The sequence below is a fragment of the Oncorhynchus nerka genome, linkage group LG3 (genome assembly GCF_034236695.1).
Source record: "Oncorhynchus nerka isolate Pitt River linkage group LG3, Oner_Uvic_2.0, whole genome shotgun sequence".
Classification (NCBI taxonomy): Eukaryota; Metazoa; Chordata; class Actinopteri; order Salmoniformes; family Salmonidae; genus Oncorhynchus; species Oncorhynchus nerka.
The window spans coordinates 26,166,138-26,188,739 of record NC_088398.1 but is presented as its reverse complement, the minus strand read 5'-3'; positions in this window follow the sequence as shown (position 1 = coordinate 26,188,739).

The window sequence follows — 22,602 nt, the reverse complement described above, 5'->3', positions numbered from 1 at the left end:
AGTCTACAACAATCTCTTCCATCACACAGTATCTCCAGAAACCCCACTGCCTTGAGCTAGCATCAACAAGGTAACACTCAACAAATGAGGGCTCCTTACAATGCCAGTGACAACAGCAAAACATATAAACTCAACAAAAAAAGAAATGTCCTCTCACTGTCAACTGCGTTAATTTTCAGCAAATTTAACTTCTTTGGTATAGGGGGCACTTTTATAATAGGGCAAAATCGTGCCCGATTGCAGTTCCTATGACTTCCACTAGATGTCAACAGTCTTTAGAACGAGTTTCAGGATGGTTTTTGGAAAAATGAGCCAGAAATGGTAGTTTTTCTAGGAGGCTCCCATTTTGGCTGTAGTGTTTCCAAGTATGTGACTGAGATCGCGTTCTTTGGTATTTTTCTCCGGTAAAGACAATTGTATGGTATATTTGCGTATTAGGGTACCTAAGGGTGATTATAAATGTTGATTGACTTGTTTGGATAAGTTTATTGGTAACATTTGGGATTCATTTTGTATGCATTTTGAAGGAGGGAAGCCGAGTGGATTATTGACTGAAGCGCACCAGCTAAACTGAGTTTTGATGGATATAAAGATGGACATTATCGAACAAAAGGATCATTTGTAATATAACTGAGACCTTTTGTAGTCCCAACAGAAGAAGATCTTCAAAGGTAAGGAATTTTTTATATTGCTATGTCTGACTTTCGTGTGCTGGTCACTGTCCTCAGATAATAGCATGGTTTGCTTCCGCCGTAAAGCCTTTTTGAAATCTGACACCTTGGCTAGATTATTAACAAGTTAAGCTTTATTTTGATATATTTCACTTGTAATTTCATGAGAGTTTAATATTTATAGTAATTTAATTTGAATTTGGCACTCTGCAATTTCACTGGAAATTGTCGAATTGGGAGCGGATTAGCGTCCCACTAACATGTGTAAATATTTGTATGAACATAACAAGATTCAACAACTGAGATATAAACTGAATAAGTTCCACAGACATGGAATAATGTGTCCCCGGGGGGGGGGGGGGGCTGGGGGGGGGCGTAGGGATTGTGCATTCCTGGTGTAACTCGGGCAGTTGTTGCCATCCTGTACCTGTCCCGCAGATGTGATGTTCGGATGTACCGATCCTGTGCAGGTGTTGTTACACATGGTCTGCCACTGCGAGGAGATCAAATGTCCGTCCTGTCTCCCTGTAGCGCTGACTTAGGCATCTCACAGTACAGACATTGCAATTTATTGTCCTGGCCACATCTGCAGTCCTCATGCCTCCTTGCAGCAAGCCTAAGACACGTTCACGCAGATGAGCAGGGACCTTGGGCATCTTTCTTTTGGTGTTTTTCAGATGCAGTAGAAAGGCCTCTTTAGTGTCCTAAGTTTTCATAACTGTGACCTTAATTGCCTACCGTCTGTAAGCTGTTAGTATCTTAACGACCGTTCCACAGGCGCATGTTCATTTATTGTTTATGGTTCATTGAACAAGCATGGGAAACAGTGTTTAACCGCTTTACAATGTAGATATGTGAAGTTATTTGGATTTTCACTAATTATCTTTGAAAGACAGGGTCCTGAAAAAGGGATGTTTATTTTTTTGATGAGTTCATCCATGTTCAGCAGCAGTACTAGTCATATTCTAATCTCTCCTCCATAGGAATCCAAAAGGTGTCTTTTATGTGTCGGTTTTACTCATCCTACTAGTTTACAAGTTCATTAAAATGACTGATTAATGCTAACAACAGCCAAAAAGGGTTATTCAAATCAAATGTTATTCGTCACGTGCACCAAATACAACAGGTGTAAAGCTTACAGGGAAATGCTTACTTACAAGCCCTTAACCAACAATGCTTAAGAAGTAAGAAGAAAAACCTGTTAATAAGAAAAGATAGATAAGTAAAAAAGAAAAATTGAAAATAAAAGTTATGTTATCAGTAACAGCTTGCATGCCAAATGTGATCAAATGGACAGGTGAATGGCACTGCAGTTAAAAGGCCTTAAATGTAACCATGTTCATTTGTCCAAATATTTTAGCTGCACATTGGCAGCTACATAACGGAAAGCCAAACAATTATGGATCAGTCATAACATTATGGATTTAGCCCTGGTTTAATTTGTGGAGGTCAGGGAACTCTCAATGGGAGCTACTAGCTACACAGGGTCACTGTTGGTAGGCCAGCCACCCAGCTGTACGCCTAAGGGTTGGTTGGATGTTGCATTCTCTCTTTGACAATGAAGGGACGATTGCATTAGACAGCAAAAGCCTGAGGGCCTTTGTGGCTGTCCTAATTTGGACACCGTGTATTGACACTCCCTTCTTGGCCCCAAGACTCAACACATAACTTAGGGACTGCTCTAGTACTGAATATGCTGCGCGAAGACTGTCAGTGGCCCGGATATGATCATTTCGATTTTTGTTGTTGCAGATGTGTGAATGGATATGAGTCCTTGGCCTATCGCTCCACCAATACTCGCACAAACCATAAAACACCCCATACAATCAAAAACCATTAAAAAAAGCCAATTCCATTTGCAGTGTGTTTCCCGATAAGCATATTGGGGAAGGGCCAAACTGCTTTGACCTTTACCCTTCCACTGGAATCAAGGACCTGGATTTTCCCGCTCTGGTAAACAGTCAAATCTTTATCATTCATATTGACCCATTTCCACAGGGCTTTTTGCATCAACTTCACTTCAGGCTTCAATTGAAACCTTTCTGGACTTGAAACAGACCCGAACATCAACTGTGTCATCATTATTTCAACGTCTCCTATATTTTCTTATCCAGATGGGTGCGTTTCATTGATCCATGAAGTGGTCATTGGAGTGTCACTCCGGGAATAGAAGCCTGATCAAGCAGAGGTGGTTGCCATGGAGACGGATAGGAGCGAAACGCAGGTAAGGGCATGGATGACTGCTTGAACTGAAGTGCTGGTTGATGAGAGGACAGAGCTTCACTGTACAATCCCAGCCAGCGAGCATTGAGCGTTCTGTCATTTAGGGACAGGAAAAAAACACTGAACCGTTTGGATGGAGCAGGGGTGGAGCCGTGATTTCCAAACGGCCTGAAATCGGAAAGTGATTTGCTGATTGACCAAGCAAATCCCTTCTCATGTTTTCAAAGTTACCCTTACATAAAATATTGCCGTTTTGAACCTGCAATTAAAATGCAGTAACTGCAGTCAACTGTGGTATTTTGGATGCAGCATTTGCAGCATCCTGCAGTTATACTGGACTCTAACTGCAATCTTTTTTCGCAACATTATATCTGAAATCTCATGAGAGTAGTGTAGGGCTCAGTCTGATATAGTCTGAAACCTTTCAATGGCTGTAGCATACCTGCCTCGTTCCAATTAGAGAAAATCTGATTACCATATGAATTGCCACGATTGCAAACAAAATCAATTGGAGACAACGTGTAAACACATTAGTCTAAAAAACATAATACATCTTTCTCTTGGTACAGGACGTCGTGACGCATCTGTGTTATGAAAATAGCATTTCACAGTGTGCTCTTAAAGATGATCCGTGAATCACCTATGGGGAAAGTGCTTCATGTAAAATTACGCCCCTAATAGTCCTCTACAGATGCCCCATTATCGGTTCCCATCCACAGCCAATTCTAAGCTTTTTTTTCTTTTTTTCTTTTTTTAACCTTTATTTAACCAGGAAGGGCGCATTGAGAATAAAATATATTTTTCAAGAGCGCCCTGGCCAAGATAGGCAGCACCAAGTCATTACAATTTTTTTTACAGACAGACAACATGAAAAACTACAAGTAATCTACTAAAAACCATTGAATTCACAAGAATATAAAACAGCAAATTAAAAACATTGACAGGTCAGAGGATCAGCCTAAAAAACCTTCATCTGTGATTTAAAAACACCAATTGGGACAAGACGATGGCGCAGAGTTCATAAAAGCCCTTTTACCAAATTCAGTTCGGACATTTGGAACAGTTAGCAGGATAAAGTCCAGCGAACGAAGAGAGTACCCACCACATTTCTGAACAATAAAAATGCACAAATAAAAAGGTAGTAAACCCAAAATGGCTTTGTGAAAAAAAGTATACCAGTGACTGAGCCTACGAGTGACTAGAGAAGGCCAGCCAACCCCGGTATACAAAGTGCGGTGGTGCGTAAGGGTTTTGCAGTTTAAAATAAATCTCAAAGTGCTATGGTAAAGAGTGTCAATTGATCTCAAACACTGAGCGGAAGCATTCATATATAAAATATCCCCATAGTCTAGTAAAGGCATAAACGTAGCTGATACCAGCCTCCTTCCTTCTCAAAAGAAAAACAGGCCTTATTCCTAAAATAAAATCCAGATTTCAGCTTAAATTTTTTTGTAAGTTGTTTAATATGCAATTTAAAAGAGAGGCCGTCATCAATTAAAATTCCAAGATATTTATAAGAGGTTATAACCTCAATCTCCTTGCCCTGACAGGTAGTAATAGGTGAAAGGTTCAGAGGTCTATTTCTTGCATTTGAAAACAGCATTAGTTTACTCAGTATTGAGGATAAGCTTCAATTGACACAAGGTATGTTGAACAGTATAAAAAGCAGTTTACATGTTCTGGAAAGCTTTTGTAAGAGACGAGGCACAACAGTAAATAATAGTATCATCAACATAAAAATGAAGTTGTGCATTTTGGACATTTTTGTCTAAATCATTTATATAAATAGTGAATAAGAGAAGACCAAGTACAGAGCCTTGGGGCACACCATTCAAGACAGACAATTTAACAGACATAAGCCCATCAAATTGAGTGCACTGAGTTCTATCAGACAGATAGTTAGAAAACCATGCAACTGCTTGCACCGAAAGATCTACACTCGACAATCTCTGACTTAGTATAGCATGATCAACTGTATCAAAAGCCTTAGAGAGATCAATAAAAGGTGAGACACAGTGCTGTTTTTTGTCAATGTCTTCAGTGATATCATTTAAAACCTTCATGGCTGCTATTATTGTGCTATGCTTCTTCCTGAAGCCCGATTGGTACATTGATAAAATAGAGTTAGTAAATAAAAACTCTTTTAGCTGTTCACTTACAAGGCTTTCAAGTATTGTCACCAGGGGTGACAGCTTTGAGATTGGCCTATAATTATTTAAAAGAGTTGGATCTCCCCCTTTTAAAAGTGGTAGGACAAATGCTGATTTCCAGATCTTTAGAATTTCATTACATTCCAGGGTTAGATTGAACAGAGATGTGAATGGTTCAGCTATGACATCAGCTGCTAGATTTAAAAAGCAAGGATACAAAAGATCAGGACATGCAGGCTTTCTCTGATCTTAGGAATTCAGGGCTTTATGTACCACCTGCACTGAGAATGGCAAAAAGCTAAAAGTTTGACCAGCTCTCACTGGTTCATCCACACAGGGTTGTATAGAGAAAGAGGACACTGAATCAAACAGCCTACCAGGTGATACAAAGTGCTCATTGAAACAATTCAGCATTTCAGTTGTGTCATATATAGCAGAGTCCTTCAAAACACATGACGGTAATTCATTAACATTACTGTTACCAGACATAGACTTAATAGCCTTCCAAAACTTTATAGGGTCATTCAGGTTATCAGTGGTAACAGACATAAAATATTCAGACGTGGCCTTCCTGAGAAGAAAAGAACACTTGTTTCGTAACTGCCTAAAAATAAGCCAATCAGCATCAGAACATGATTTCCTTGCTTTAGCCCAGGCTAGATTAATCAAGCAAGGCAGTGGAGCAGCACAGGCATCCTCCCACCATGTCCCACCCTCTACGACGTGGCTCATAAAGATAAATGGCTTCCCAAACACAGCATCTTATTTTTTAGGTCTCAACCCTCTCTGCTGACAAATTAATTGTAGCAAATAAAATCTTTGTCCGGCTCCTTGCTTCATCCTGTGGCTGAAGCCATACAAGAGGTACATTTTTAAAGAGCAAAAAAAAAAAACGCTATTCTTCAGCCAGCCTTGCCAGGGAAAGACTCTTGCGTTATCTTCTCATGCAGGTTCTGTAAGTGTGAGTGGTCTTGTGGCCATGGTGTCTGTATCGTAGGCACTCAAAGCCACTGGCAGCAGGCTTGTGAGAAAGACAGCATGTTAGAGAGAAGAAGACAGGAAAAGGGATGTGGGGTTGACATTGGAGGTGAAGGGTGTTTGTGAAAGGTGTTCAAACCTCAAAAACACATAATAGAAAATTGAAATAGCCTGCCTTTGTCATTTTGGCTCATTAAAAAGCAGGATTCAGTGTTTAATATACAGTTCAGAGGTGGGGTGAGGGGTGTGCCGGGGCTTATTCCATGCAAAAAAATGTTCTGTCGATGTGGAGATGGTTATTTTTTGCAATACAGAGAACATAGGCTTTTGCAAATCTCATTTCTCTAACCTGTGTGCACAGCATGTCACCTTTGCCATGATTTACTTATGCTGTAATTATGATAAGTAAGATTTTTCCATGTTCCACAATTTTTCTGTTATTCATGCCTCGCATGGCATACCGAATTTTCTGGGTCAAGAAAAATATCTGAAATTCCCTCCTTGACATTTGTGCCTGTAGCGCTTGTTTTATTCTCCTCGTTCCTTTTCTATAAGCCTGCTTTATTACCTTAAAGGCCCAGTGCAGTAGAAATTCAGTTTTTCATTTGTTTTGTATCATATTCGACAACAGCTGATCTAACTAACACTGTACAAGTGTGAAAACATTTGTGTTATTGTGTTATTTCCTGATGGTAGAAAATAAAATCTAACACAGGATTTTTAATCAGCAGCTTTACATGGTCTTTCCCGGTGACCCCAATTTTCCCCTCCCCCCTCAGACCACTCCCAGACAGTCCTGGCAAAATTCTTGTTTGAGAAATAGTTTTTTTGTTTGAAAGCTATTTTTGCCAAATTTAATGGAAAACTATTACCTTAAGGTACTTAATTGTTACCCAGAAATGATTTGATATTGATATAAAACAGCTGCATTGGGCCTTTAACACTTACATTTTTTCTAATTCAATTAGTTGATTGTGCAAATGATGAAAAACTGAATGTGTACAGAAAAGATAACAAAAACAATGACACAACACACTGCATATTACCCAGGTCTGGTATGTATACAACGGTTATATATGAACTATTTACTCCTTGTTAAAAAGGTTTAGAATGGACTGACGTTACTGTAACTCTTGTAAATGAAGGAAATAATTATGTACAATCAGGGGGCCTTTCCATTATGTTATTGGCCAGGCAATCTGCCAATTTGTAGTTTAATTTATTCATACATTCAGTGTTCAGTATACACTGTATAGCTCCTTGCCTGGTCTCAAACAAGACCACGTACATGTAAATAAATAAATGGGAGATGTGTACAAAACATTAGGAACACCTGCTCTTTCCATGACATAGACTGACCAGGTGAAAGCTAGGATCCCTTATTGATGTCACTTGTTAAATCCGCTTCAATCAGCGTAGATGACGAGGAGAAGACGGGTTAAATCATTATTTTTAAGTCTTGAGACAATTGAGACATGGATTGTTAATGTGTACCATTCAGAGGGTGAATGAACAAGGCATAATATTTCAGTGCCTTTAAACGGGGTATGGTAGTAGGTGCCAGGTGCACCGCTATGTGTCAAGAACTACAATGATTCTGGGTTGTTCATGCTCAATAGTTTCCTGTGTGTATCAAGAACAACCCACCACCCAGAGAACATCCAGCCAACTTGACACAACTGTGGGCCAACATCTGTCACGTCCGTCGTATGAAGGAGACCAAGGCACAGAACAAAATAACAAACGAAATGTGAAGCTATACAATATAGTGCTGACAGGCAACTACACATAGACATACAAAACCCCTAGACATACAAAAACCCTAGAGTACCCACAGGTGTGATGTTCGGATCCTGTGCAGGTGTTGTTACACGTGGTCTGCCACTGCGAGGATGATCAACTGTCCATCCTGTCTCCCTGTAGCACTGACTTAGGCGTCTCACAGTACAGACATTGCAATGTATTGCCCTGGCCACATCTGCAGTCCTCATTCCTCCTTGCAGCATGCCTAAGCCATGTTCACGCAGATGAGCAGGGACCCTGGGCATTTTTCTTTTGGTGTTTTTCAGAGTCAGTAGAAAGGCCTCTTTAGTGTCCTAAGTTTTCATAACTGTGACCTTAATTGCCTACCATGCTGGTCATTTATGAACATTTGAACATCTTGGCCATGTTCTGTTATAATCTCCACCCGGCACAGCCAGAAGAGGACTGGCCACCCCACATAGCCTGGTTCCTCTCTAGGTTTCTTCCTAGGTTTTGGCCTTTCTAGGGAGTTTTTCCTAGCCACCGTGCTTCTACACCTGCATTGCTTGCTGTTTGGGGTTTTAGGCTGGGTTTCTGTACATTTACATTTAAGTCATTTAGCAGACGCTCTTATCCAGAGCGACTTACAAATGTACAGCACTTTGAGATATCAGCTGATGTACGAAGGGCTATATAAATACATTTGATTTGATTTGGTTTACCGTCTGTAAGCTGTTAGTGTCTTAACGACAGTTTCACAGGTGCATGTTCATTAATTGTTTATGGTTCATTGAACAAGCATGGGAAACAGTGTTTAAACCCTTTACAATGTAGATATGTGAAGCTATTTGGATTTTTAGGAATTATCTTTGAAAGACAGGGTCCTGAAAAAGGGACGTTTCTATTTTTGCTGAGTTTATATGTAGTGCTTTAATAAATTCAGTCGTTCTAAACCTGCGACTGCCTCCTGCCTACTCCTCTCTACATTTGTGACATTCCCAGATGCTTTCGGCGTGGTTAGCAGGTTGATGCGCTTCCGTTAGAGAGAGTGTGGTTACAGAAGCAGATGAGGATCAGGAAATATTGTAGTATTCATTTATTATACTCCATGACTCAAGTTTTGTGGAAGGGGTCCAGTGTTGCCAGATCTGCGCAGGCAGCCTGCGGAGTCCCCACAGGCCTCTTCTCTCTGGGCAAAGCCCGAGGCGTCAAGCTTAATCCGGCTCTCTCCTGCCAGAGGGTATATCTCAGAGATTGATAAATGATGAATTCCTGACGGATTGCCCCAAGTTGGTCAGCAGGACAGAAAATAGCACTGCGCTATAATAGACATGAGGGATGTTGTCTGGCGCACACCGTACTGCATCTGACCCCCAGTCAGTCAAGATAGACGACGTCCTGCGTCTTTGTTATTCTGTTCTGTCATTTTTTTGATAACACACTTGATCTGTCAATAGTGCTTAACAATTATGGTCTCGAGCCCTACGGTTACATTTAAAGTGACCGTGTTTAATTTCTTTATTACCATACACATGAATTGATCATTAGCTTCGTAATCGTTCATTAAGGCACAGGACTTTTCCTGGGCAAGCCGCACATTGATGGAGAGAGAATCATTAGTGGCCCTTTGGGTGCTTTTAATATACTCTCCCGACAGTGGCCGATTCAGCAGTCACTTCGGGGTGGGGGGCGGGTTAAACCCGCAAATCAACCTGCTTGACCTGCAATTTGCACTGGGGGAGATCAGTAGCAGTAAAAGCAGTTGACGCCCCCGGTGTTTCCCTACTATTGCTTTTCTATTATCCAGCCTTTTATTGTCAGCCAGAGAAGAGAACGCTCCACATAACAGGCTGTGTTGTTTTAGGAAGTCATTGACAATGGTAGCATAAGTTGAGGTAGAGTGATTCTAGGTTTTATGCAAAGTATCCCAGTCGTTTACTTATTGTCATTTCTGTACCTATTCATCTCCTCCTTTCCAGCCTTTATTGTCAGGAAGAGACAGAGCCACATATCATGAAGCAGGGTTGTTATAAGAAGTCATTGATAATAGTTGTAGTAATATAGAGTGATTTTAATTTTGTGTAACCAACCCTGCATCACAGCCATTTATTTATTGTAATTTCTGTATCTTTCCATCTCTGTACCAGCTGTTCCAGAATTAATGTGTATTTATTCTGATAACATTAGATATTGCATTGTGGGCCATGTTTGCTCAATAAGAAATTATCAACTGCCCTGGAATCTACTATACCCTTATTTTTAACTTTTTAATCTCTTAACTTCAGGCGATCACATGAGGACTGTTAGGACTTTGGTGGCCGAGTCCATTGTATTTTAAAAACCCTCGCTTCATCCATCCATATGCCTACATTTCTTCATAAAGAGAGGCTGTTTGATCGCATTGATCTAACCTTGAGTACATAAAAAGACTGGCTAGTAAGATGTTACATTAAGCCGACTGTCTCCGATACATAACGCACCGTAAAAGGCCAGTGACCTTTATATGACGAGGGAGTGCTTACACTCCATCGACGATGAACTCGGCATGATTGCATAAAATGACAAGCCTTCCTATTCTCAAAGGGATTGGTAGTCTACAGGGACAAACTTTTGGGGTTGGCTTTTCCCTCATGTGCCACAAGACCTGGTGAACAGAGGCACCTCGGGTCACAAATCAAATGAAGCGCTTGATTGCATCTTCAACCGACATTGATTTCCTGGGTCGGAGGATGACCACAAGTCAATGTCCTCCCCCCTGATTAAACATCAACGTCTCCTTTGACAAACTGTTGGAGGTTATTTTGACCACTATCTCCCTCACTGGGAATCCATGGCTGATTGTTAAGTGGTTGAATTATTTGATTGGTTCCATACAGCTGGTCAGAGGAAGCCTTAAACAAGGCCCCTCCAACACTATGGAAATGATGGTGACACTTAGCTGTGTGCTATAGGCAAACACATGTAATACCTTCTGAGTACATGTACAGTTGAAGTCGGAAGTTTACATACACCTTAGCCAACTACATTTAAACTCAGTTTTTCAGTTTTTCATAATTGCTGACATTTGTTCCTAGTAAAAATTCCCTGTTTTAGGTCAGCTGGGATCACCACTTTATTTTTTTATGTGAAATGTCAGAATAATAGTACAGAGAATGATTTATTTCAACTTGTATTTATTTCCATACATTCCCAGTGGGTCAGAAGTTTACATACACTCAATTAGTATTTGGTAGTATTGCCGTTTTGGGTAGCCTTCTACAAGCTTCCCACAATAAGTTGGGTGAATTTTGGCCCATTCCTCCTGACAGAGCTGGTGTAACTGAGTCAGGTTTGTAGGCCTCCTTGCTCGCACACGCTTGTTCAGTTCTGCCCACAAATTTTCTATGGGATTGAGGTCAGGGCTTTTGTGATGGCCACTCCAATACCTAGACTTTGTTGTCCTTAAGCCATTTTACCACAACTTTGGAAGTATGCTTGGGGTCATTGTCCATTTGGAAGACCCATTTGCGACCAACCTTTAACTTCCTGACTGATGTCTTGAGATGTTGCTTCAATATATCCACATAATTTTCCTGCCTCATGAAGCCATCTATTTTGTGAAGTGCACTAGTCCCTACTGCAGCAAAGCACACCCACCCCTGTGCTTCACGGTTGGGATGGTGTTCTTTGGCTTGCAAGCTTCCCCCTTTTCCCCACAAACATAATGATGGTCATTATGGCCAAATAGCTCTATTTTTGTTTCATCAGACCAGAGGACATTTCTCCAAAAAGCACGATCTTTGTCCCTATGTGCAGTTGCAAACTTTAGTCTTCCTTTCTTTATGGCGGTTTTGGAGCAGTGGCTTCTTCCTTGCTGAGCGGCCTTTCAAGTTATGTCCATATAGGACTAATTTTACTGTGGATATAGATCATTTTATACCTGTTTCCTCCAGCATCTTCATAAGGTCCTTTGCTCTTGTTCTGGGATTGATTTGCACTTTTCTCACCAAAGTACGTTCATCTCTAGGAGACAGAATGCTTCTCTTTCCTGAGCAGTATTACAGCTGCGTGGTCCCAAGCTGTTTAAAGGCACAGTCAACTTAGTGTATGTAAACTTCTGACCCACTGGAATTGTGATACAGTGAATTATTAGTCTGTAAACAATTGTTGGAAAAATTACTCGTGTCATGCACAAAGTAGATGTCCTAACCGACTTGCCAAAACTATAGTTTGTTAACAAGAAATTTGTGGAGTGGTTGAAAAACGAGTTTTAATGACTCCAACCTAAGTGTATGTAAACTTCCGACTTCAACTGTATAAGGCCTTATGATAGACTTACATTATGGTGCACTATAAAACTTGCTATAAACTGCCATAACAACTCATAAGTAGTTGTAACCTTTCGTATGGTGGATAATTATTTGCCAAGGTAGACCACAGTATGGCATTCAATGTCCATTTGCTTTGGAGGTTTCTATTTCTTCAAAACTAGTGTGAAACAAGCGAGTGAAAAGTTAGCCCAACCTTCACTGTGGAATGCAAGCTTGCAAAAGAAATACAATTTACTGAATCACATACACATGCTGTATTGAGAACTGCACAACTTAAGAAATCACTGTGCAAATTCCCCCTGAAGCAGTGGGTCAATGTTGCGCTGTGAGGGGTGTTGACACCATTCCAATATTGTGGATTCGCCTCCAACATTGAGTATGTTCAATGGATGTACTGGCTTTCAGACGAATTGCCTTAGCGTTACCTTTCAGTATGGTATGCATATTAAGACCTGCATGCTACATCAGACATACCACAGCTAGCTTGGCTGGGTGCTGTCCATGGTCCTGACAGTTTTAGCTCCTTTGGTGGTGCTGAAAAGACCGGCTACACATTGTAAGCCGTGTATCATTTATTCTTGTATATATGGTGTCCGTATTGGACAGCCTCAGAATCAAGAACACACATTTCACTAATTACTTTAGGACATGTATTTGAATTCATTTGCTTCCGAAGTTCAGGATGAAAAATGCATGGATGTGTGTTTCCCCATGAATAAACAAAAATTCAAATTCCACTTCCAATTTCTTGTCTCATAAGTTAGGTTTCCATCCAATTACCGACATTTTCATGAACATTTTTCTAAAATCTGTGTAAAAACATTGCGCATTTTCCCACCAGAGATGTGATTACATCAATTTGACATTTTGCATATAAAAGGCTGTGCGTGACAACATAGTGCTTGTGCTATGAAATTTTACGTCATGTAATATTTTAAACTGTATATAACTGCCTTAATGTTGCTTGAGCCCAGGAAGAGGGGGATCCTTAATTACAAATAGTGCACATAAAAATAACTTTAGCTGTTAAACATACCAAATAAAGAATACAACTTAAGTAGGTTTCCAAATCTACTGATGGTTTTGTTACAACAAATGTTGCGTTATATAGCAAATGTGCCCACTCTGGTCTTGTCACGTGCGCTCTACACGTGCACTCGAGCCAACAGTTTGCAGATACAGTGTGGGTAGGCTACCTTCCTGATGAGATTATTATGCAAGATTATTTTTATTTGTCAAACAGGAGCCAAGAAACAAATCATAATTTTACCAGAATAAGACTCTATTGGAAAGTACCGTTGTATCAAGCTCGTCTGTCACGCCCTGACCTTAGATATCTCTGTTTTCTATATATTTTGGTTAGGTCAGGGTGTGACTAGGGTGGGTACTCTAGTGTTGTATGTCTAGGGTTTTGTATGTCTAGAGTTGTTGTAGATCTAGGGGTTTTGCATTTCTTTGTTGGCCTGATATGGTTCCCAATCAGAGACAGCTGTTTATCGTTGTCTCTGATTGGGGATCATATTTAGGCAGCCCTGTTTCCCACTTTCTGTTGTGGGAAATTGTCTGTGTAGTTGCCTGTCAGCACTCGTTTGTATAGCTTCATGGTTTGTTTGTTATTTTGTTAGTTTGTTCAGTGTTCATTCTTTAAATAAATAAGAATGTACGTATACCACGCTGCTCCTTGGTCCGATCCTTATAATGAACGTGACATCATCACCTTGCACTTTCACCACCCTGTGAAGTTCATCATGATTTATTCAATCTGTAGCCTAATAAACTGAATGTTTTCCCAAGTTATAGTGGGAGGACCACACAACTTATCATCAGGTGACTTTACAGACACAAAAAGATCCCACCTTGTCTAGTCTATTTTGCTTTGTTGACACTTGGAAAGTTTACAGACAATTGTGCTGTTTCCATCAGGCCTGTCGTGACATTTTTTATCCAACATGTACTATACTCGCATTAAAAGGTTGAATGGAGACCTGGTTAGTCCTTAAGGAATTTGGCTTTACACAAACACACAAACACATTGAATAACAGATTCATACATGGAAAAACAGTAAAATAAATAAATCGAAAGGTTTGTTTTAACCTGTCTAGCTGGAGGGATGCTCTCATCTTATCTACCAACATAGACAGGGCTCTAACTCCTCTAGCTCCACAATGAAATAGGATGCAGGCCAGGCAGCAGCCTGTTAGCCAGCCTGCCAGCTTAGTGGAGTCTGCCACTAGCACAGTCAGTGTAGTCAGCTCAGCTATCCCCATTGAGACCGTGTCTGTGCCTCGACCTAGGTTGGGCAAAATTAAACATGGCGGTGTTCGCCTTAGCAATCTCACTAGGATAAAGACCTCCTCCATTCCTGCCATTATTGAAAGATATCATGATACCTCACATCTCAAATTAGGGCTACTTAATGTTAGATCCCTCACTTCAAAGGCAGTTATAGTCAATGAACAAATCACTGATCATAATCTTGATGTGATTGGCCTGACTGAAACATGGCTTAAGCCTGATGAATTTACTGTGTTAAATGAGGCCTCACCTCCGGGTTACACTAGTGACCATATCCCCCGTGCATCCCGCAAAGGCTGAGGTGTTGCTAACATTTACAATAGCAAATTTCAATTTACAAAAAAATATGGCGTTTTCGTCTTTTGAACTTCTAGTCATGAAATCTATGCAGCCTACTCAATCACTTTTTATAGCTACTGTTTACAGGTCTCCTGGGCCATATACAGCATTCCTCACTGAGTTCCCTGAATTCCTATCGGATCTTGTAGTCATAGCAGATAATATAAACATGGAAAAGTCCACAGACCCACTCAAAGGCTTTTGGAGCCATCATCGACTCAGTGGGTTTTGTCCAACATGTCTCTGGACCTACTTACTGTCACAGTCATACTCTGGACCTAGTTTTGTCCCATGGAATAAATGTTGTGGATCTGAATGTTTTTCCTCATAATCCTGGACTATCGGACCACCATTTTATTACGTTTGCAATAGCAACAAATAATCTGCTCAGACCCCAACCAAGGAGTATCAAAAGTCGTGCTATAAATTTTCAGACAATCCAAATATTCCTTGATGCTCTTCCAGACTCCCTATGCCTACCCAAGGACGTCAGAGGACAAAAATCAGTTAACCACCTAACTGAGGAACTCAATTTAACCTTGCGCAATACCCTAGATGCAGTTGCACCCCTAAAAACATTTGTCATAAGAAACTAGCTCCCTGGTATACTGAAAATACCCGAGCTCTGAAGCAAACTTCCAGAAAGTTGGAACGGATATGGCGCCACACCAAGCTGGAAGTTGGAAAGACAGTACCATGCAATATCGAAGAACCCTCACTGCTGCTCGATCATCCTATTTTTCCAACTTAATTGAGGGAAAAAAGAACAATCCGATATTTATTTTTGATACTGTCGCAAAGCTAGCTAAAAAGCAGCATTCCCCAAGAGAGGATGGCTTTCACTTCAGCAGTAATAAATTCCTGAACTTCTTTGAGGAAAAGATCATGATCATTAGAAAGCAAATCACGGACTCCTCTTTAAATCTGCGTATTCCTCCAAAGCTCAGTTGTCCCGAGTCTGCACAACTCTGCCAAGACCTAGGATCAAGAAAGACACTCAAGTGTTTTAGTACTATATCTCTTGACACAATTATGAAAATAATCATGGCCTCTAAACCTTCAAGCTGCATACTGGACCCTATTCCAACTGAACTACTGAAAGAGCTGCTTCCTGTGCTTGACCCTCCTATGTTGAACATAATAAACGGCTCTCTATCCACCGGATGTGTACCAAACTCACTAAAAGTGGCAGCAATAAAGCCTCTCTTGAAAAAGCCAAACCTTGACCCAGAAAATATTAAAAACTATCTGCCAATATCGAATCTTCCATTCCTCTAAAAAATAATTGAAAAAGCTGTTGCGCAGCAACTCACTGCCTTCCTGAAGACAAACAATGTATACAAAATGCTTCACTTTGGTTTTAGACTCTATCATAGCACTGAAACTGCACGTGTGAAGGTGGTAAATTACCTTTTAATGGCGTCAGACCGAGGCTCTGCATTTGTCCTCGTGCTCCTAGACCTTAGTGCTGCTTTTGATACCATCGATCACCACATTCTTTTGGAGAGATTGGAAACCCAAATTGGTCTACACAGACACGTTCTGGCCTGGTTTAGATCTTATCTGTCGGAAAGATATCAGTTTGTCTCTGTGAATGTTTTGTTCTCTGACAAATCAACTGTAAATGTCGGTGTTCCTCAAGGTTCCGCTTTAGGACACCTATTGTTTTCACTATATATTTTACATCTTGGGGATGTCATTCGAAAACATAATGTGTCTCTCATATATATATATATATATAAGTAATACAAAAAAGGCACTAAACTACTTCCGTTGAAGTCGGGAATGTTTACATACACTTAGGTTGGAGGGAATGAGTCCCGTCTGGTCCGTCAAGTCTACACAAATACAAAGGACTCATGTAAAAGTCAGGATGGACATACACTATTCATAAACCCTTAAAACATTGGAAATATCTTCAAAACAACTACCATTTTGCATGGGTTATATTACCAACATAAATGATCACACACACAATATAACAAATAATGAGCTCTGGTTCCTCCAGAAAAGTTATGTTCCTTTACCGGACTCTCAGAAAAGAGTCCAGCCCGGTAAAGGAGTTCAGGGAACTCAAGTGACCTTAGTCACGCATGATTGTCCATTCAGTGTAGCGTAAACAGTCTCAATCATATAATCAAAATATCAACTCTTTCACCACACAACCATAAAAAGTATAAAATCTCAATAAGTCTTCATCTACCACTGACCAAATAAATCGTCACGGTATACATCACAAATGAAATACCGTATACAAAAAGGTTGTCGTCAGTCGGTCAGTCAGACAATCCAATCCACCAACAGATCTCCAGCGGAGAAAGGCCACGAAGAACAACGTATATGTGTAGTCCAAAGGAAGCAATGAGTGGATCCGATCCGGGGTATACTTGCGATTAGGCTACAAAACAAACAGAATAAAGAAGCGTCGGGACTGAGGGTTGAACACATCCTCATTCACGTCTTCATCACAACCCCTCTTTTGCGTAGCTGATGCTGGCTCTTTAATTGGGAATTAAAGGGGAGGCGCCCTATTGGAAGTAGAAACACTGAGACGGTTCATACAAATTCAGGGCCGTCACACACCCCCTCCCCTGGAAAAAGCCGGCCATTGCCCTGGGTGGCACATTTTGGTCTTGGAAACCGAGAAAAGTCTTCTAATCACTTTCCTCTGCAAAAATATTCATGACTTTGTGGCACTCACGCTCCTCAGCTGAGGGGTAACAGGCCTTAATGTGTGAGACTTCTGGGTCTGAAATTCCGATAAAAGTCTCATCACTTTCCTCTTCAAAGATATCCAGGACCTTGCGGCGTTCAATCTCCTCCAATTGTTCAGCCGAGGGTTAACAATCCTTAAGGTGTAAGACAACACGCATATCTCTTTCACCACTCAGTAGTTCAGAGGGCACATCTGCTCCACAATCCTATATGGGCCTTGCCATTTTGGAGCGAGCTTGGCCGAGAATAATTGTTTTTGAGCTTTTGAGTAAGGATGAGAGCGAAGCCACACAGAACACTGACCTGGAACTGCATGTCTCGTCTCTTCTTATCATAATTTCTCTTCTGCTTGAGTCGAGCCTGGATCATGTTCTTTGAGACAAGAGTTCTCAAGTCATGGAGATGGACTACCTGGTCATAACATGCAGAGTCTGGAATAACCTGCTGGGCTGTTGCACCATATCCAAGGGTCCTCGGAGGGGTTAGGTTCAGCTCTGCAGGTGTGTCTCCAGTGGACTCTTGCACAGCAGAATTCAGCACAAAACTCGTGAAGGTGCTTGTCCTAGTCTTTGTGCTGGGTCCCTACATAGGAAGCAACCATTGTCTTCAAGGTTCGATTAACTCTCTCAGTGAGGTTGGTCTGTGGGTGATAGGCCGTGGTCAACTTCTGTCTCAGGTTCCATCTTTGGCAGGTCTCCTCAAAAAGATCAGAGATGAATTGGGAACCTCGGTCAGACAGGATGTAATCAGGTATTCCCTAGCGAGTCAGGATCTCTTTTGTGAGGATATTAGAGACGGTCCTCGCTGTGGCTTGACGCTGGGCAAAGAGCTCCACCCACTTGGAATAGTAATCAACAAAAACAAGCATGTACACATTCTGATTGGAGCTTCTAGGAAATGGGCCCATCAAATCCACTCCTAACATTTCCCAAGGTCAGGTAACCACCGTTTGCTGCAACTGCCAGCAGGCTTTCTACATTCTGGTTTGTACATTTGACAAACCTGACAGTTTAGAATGTGTGACTTCACATCCATGCTCAGATGTGGTCAGTACAGTAATGCTTGCAACCACTTGTAGGTTTTGAATCTGTCCAAATGACCAGCTACAGTGTCTTCATGGAAATGTTGCAGCAGTTGAAGGCGTAGAGGTTCAGATATGTACATTTGGTAGTGTTCTGTGAGGTTGTTGTACAACTCGGTAGACTTTGTCTTCAATGATGGTCAGCTTGGTGGTAGGATTGACAATCTTTTCTCAATCTTCCATGATAGTCTGGTACAAAGGTTGTACTTCTTGATCATCTTGTTGGGCCTTCCATATCCTCATCAGAGATGGAAAGTCAGTTTTGGGTCCGTCTCAACTGCTACACAGGACATTAGCACATGCAAAATGAGGGCCACCATTACCACCAGCAGGAGCTCTGGATAAGGCGTCTGGAACAGGATATTATTTTCCTTTCCTGTATTCTACTGCAAAGGTGAACTCTTGCAACTGTAGAGCCCATCTGATGAGTCTGGCACTTGGTTTGTTGGTCTTGAACACCCACACAAGGGAGGAATGGTGAGTGACCACAGTGAAGTGTCTTCCCTCCAGGTAGTACCTCCACTTTTCCAAAGCCCAGACAAATGCAAGGCACTCTGGTTCGGTTGTTGAGTAGTTCCATTCTGCTCCATTCAATGTCTGACTGTCGAATGCTAGCACTTCTTCAGTGCCAAGTCCAGTCTGTTGGACTAGGACAGCACCAAGTCCAATATCACTTGCATCAGTGTAAACAACAAAAGGGCAGTCAAAATTGGAATGACTCAAAATGGGAGGTGTGACATAGTGTCATTTCAGGGATTCAAAGGAGGTCTGGTACTCTGCCGTCCATCGGGATTTAGCTCCTTTTTGCTTCAACGTGTTGAGAGGTTCTGCCACCTGGGAGAAGTTCGACACAAACCGATGGTACCATCCAGCCATCCCAAGGAACCGTTGAAGGGCCTTGAGTGTTGTTGGCACAGGGAAGTCTTGTACAGCCTTGGTCTTTTCAGGATCCGTCAAAAGACACAATATGGCCAAGGAACTTCAATGAAGCTTGGCAGAAGTTGATCTTCTTAATGTTCAATGTCAGACTAGCTTCTCTAAGCTGGTCCAAAACTGCTTGAAGATCTAGAAAGTGTTGTTCTCTGGTCTGGGAGTAGATAATTCTATCGTCCAGGTAGACGAAACAGATCTTCCCTTTGAGCTCACCTAATGCAAACTCCAGGAGTCTTTTGAAAGTGTCAGGTGCATTTTTTAATACAAAAGGCATCACCTTAAAGGAAAACAAGCCCTCAGCGCAGACAAAAGCAGTCTTGTCCTTGCTTTCCTTGGTTGGTCTTGGTTGGAGACTCTGGCTGTTGTTGATGGTCTGGCTTGGGTAACTCTTTGGGTGTCTGTTTCTTTCTCTGTTCATATTGCTGTTGGTATTCTCCGTCCTTCTCAAACTGCTGTCCCAGTCGAACCAGTTTATCGACAGTGGTGACTCTTTTTTGGAGTTGACTGGCTAGTATAGGGTTGATGTTCTTCAAGATCAACTTAATGACCTCTTCCTCCTCAATGCCAGGTTTCCACCTTCTGCACAGGGAGTGGTAACCGTGTACAAAGTCACGGATACTCTCTTTCTCTCTTTGCACTCGATTCCTGACTCGATCTACCAGTTCATCGGTGTAGTCCTCAGACAGAAATGCAGAGGAAAACCTCAAAGTCAGCCCAGGAGGTAGGGGTGAGACATGCTACATCCCACCAGTCTTGAGCTGTCCCATGCAACACATTCCTTAATGTGGCAAGGAGTTCTTCGTCAGCCAGGGGATTGAGGGCAAGAAAGCAATTTAATGGGCATCGCCCCCAAATGACATCTACTCAAATCACCATGAACAAAAGAGCTAGGAGTGATTGAGGAAGTAGAGGGTGAGGGAGTTTTCAGACCATAAAAATGAACACCAGGATGCATGGTTCATTGCATCATGCAAGGGGTGGCTGCAGCATGGCTATCTCTTGGCTGTTCCATCCTGCAAGGGGTGGCAGCTTGGCCCTCAGTGGTCTGAACAGAAGTGGACACCAGAGACGCTCTGTGCAAGGAGTTGTGCCTAATGGAGGCCATGTCAACAGACACGTCACCCAAAATTTTAACACAATTAGAGAGCTCTGTCTGCAAGTGGTCTACAGTGTTAACCAGAGGAGAAAAACAGAATTAACGTCCTTGAGGACCTCAGTGTGGTGATGTTGCAGGCGCCACTGGAGAGTGACAGTGAGTTTGTTTCATTGGTAGTCAAACTGCCTGTCCATGGCACCAGTAATTTCCCGTCTTCCACTCTCACTGAGCTCTGTCAGCATGTGGGTTAGAGTGCTCAGTGAGACTCTGAATTCTCTTGCACTCTGTTGTTGCTCTTCACTCAGACATTTTAATTTAAGTTGGATTAGAGTTTGGAGATGTTGTTGAGTCCGACGAATATCAAGGATGTCACCTTGAAATTGTAAGGCTACAACCTCCTGGAAATAAACCAGACAATGGAGGAAGGTTGGGTGTCAGAGGGAGGGCTAGCTCAGTACTTCCACACAGCTCCATGTTAATAAGTGAGTAACTGGTTAGACCTCCTGTGGCCAGTGATCCAGACCGAGCATTCAGATTTCCCAGTGCTCTGGCCCAAATAAACTCCAATATTCACATTATGATTTGAATTGTCAGCTCAATGGTCAGAATGACCCTGTGTATTCCCATTGACAGGTATGATATGGATGAGCACATTTTCTTGGGGAAAATCCATTGTTTTAATTCCACACAAAATATTTACTTTTATTTTTCAATGTTGAGACGTCCCATCTGGGTTGCCATTTTTTATGTAACGGTTTTGACTTGAGGTTATTGCTTATAGGGGTGCCAGGTAGGTTGTGCCTACCAGAGAAAATATTGATTTCTCCTTTTGGTTTGAGAGGGAAGGAGTCCCGTCTGGTCTGTCAAGTCTACACCAATACAAAGGACTCATGTAAAAGTCAGGATGGACATACACTTTTCATAAACCATTAAAACATTGGAAATAACTTCAAAACAACTATTCTTTGGGTTGTATTACCAACATAAATGATCACACACACAATATAATATAACAAATAATGAGCTCTGGTTCCTCCATAGCCCGGTAAAGGAGTTCAGGGAACTCAAGTGACCTGTTTGTGTGTAGCGTAAACCCAGTATCAATCATACAATCAAAATATCAACTCTTTTACCACACAACCATAAAGAGTATCAAATCTCAATAAGTCTTCAACTACAACTGACCACATAAATCATCACGGTATTCATCACACCAAAACAAATGAAATACTGTATACAAAAAAGGTTGTAGTCAGTCGGTCAGTCAGACAATCCAATCAGCCAACAGATCTCCAGCGGAGAAAGGCCACGAAGAACAACTGAGATGTGTAGTCCAAAGGAAGCAATGAGTGCATCCAATCCTGGCTAAACTTGCGAATAGGCTACAAAGCACACTTTTGAATACAACAAAACAAACGGAGTAAAGAAGCGTCGGAACTGAGGGTTGACCAGTTCCAGTTGATCATCCTCATTCACGTCTCCATCACAACCCCACTTTTGCGTAGCTGATGCTGGCTATTTAATTGGGAATTAAAGGGGAAGCACCCAATTGGAAGGAGAAGCACTGAGATGGTTCAGACAAATTCAGTGCCATCACAATGGGGACGAAGGTCGTACTTTTTGGAAAAATGTCCCATGGTCTGATGTAGCAAAAATACAACTGTTTGGCCATCATGTTTGGAGGAAAAAGGGGAGGCTTGCAAGCCGAAGAATACCATCCCAACAGTGAAGCATGGGGGTGGCAGCATCATGTTTTGGGGCTGCTTTGCTGCAGGAGGGACTGGTGCACTTCACAAAATAGAATGTCGTGGCAATTTCCTTTATTACCAAATGAGGAGAGTTACAAACCACACACCAGTCAGCGTTATACTTAAACTTCATCTTTAATTATATGAGCTTCACCATATCCCTTTGACTCTCAGATCAATTCCGTGTCTATAATGAATTCTGAGAGTCCCTACAGTAGAATACAAAGATATTTTATAGCCAGGATACACCCCTCTCAACTTACATGACGAACCACAGATCTTAGGAACTCTTTACAAAGGGCCTTTTACTTGAGTAAGG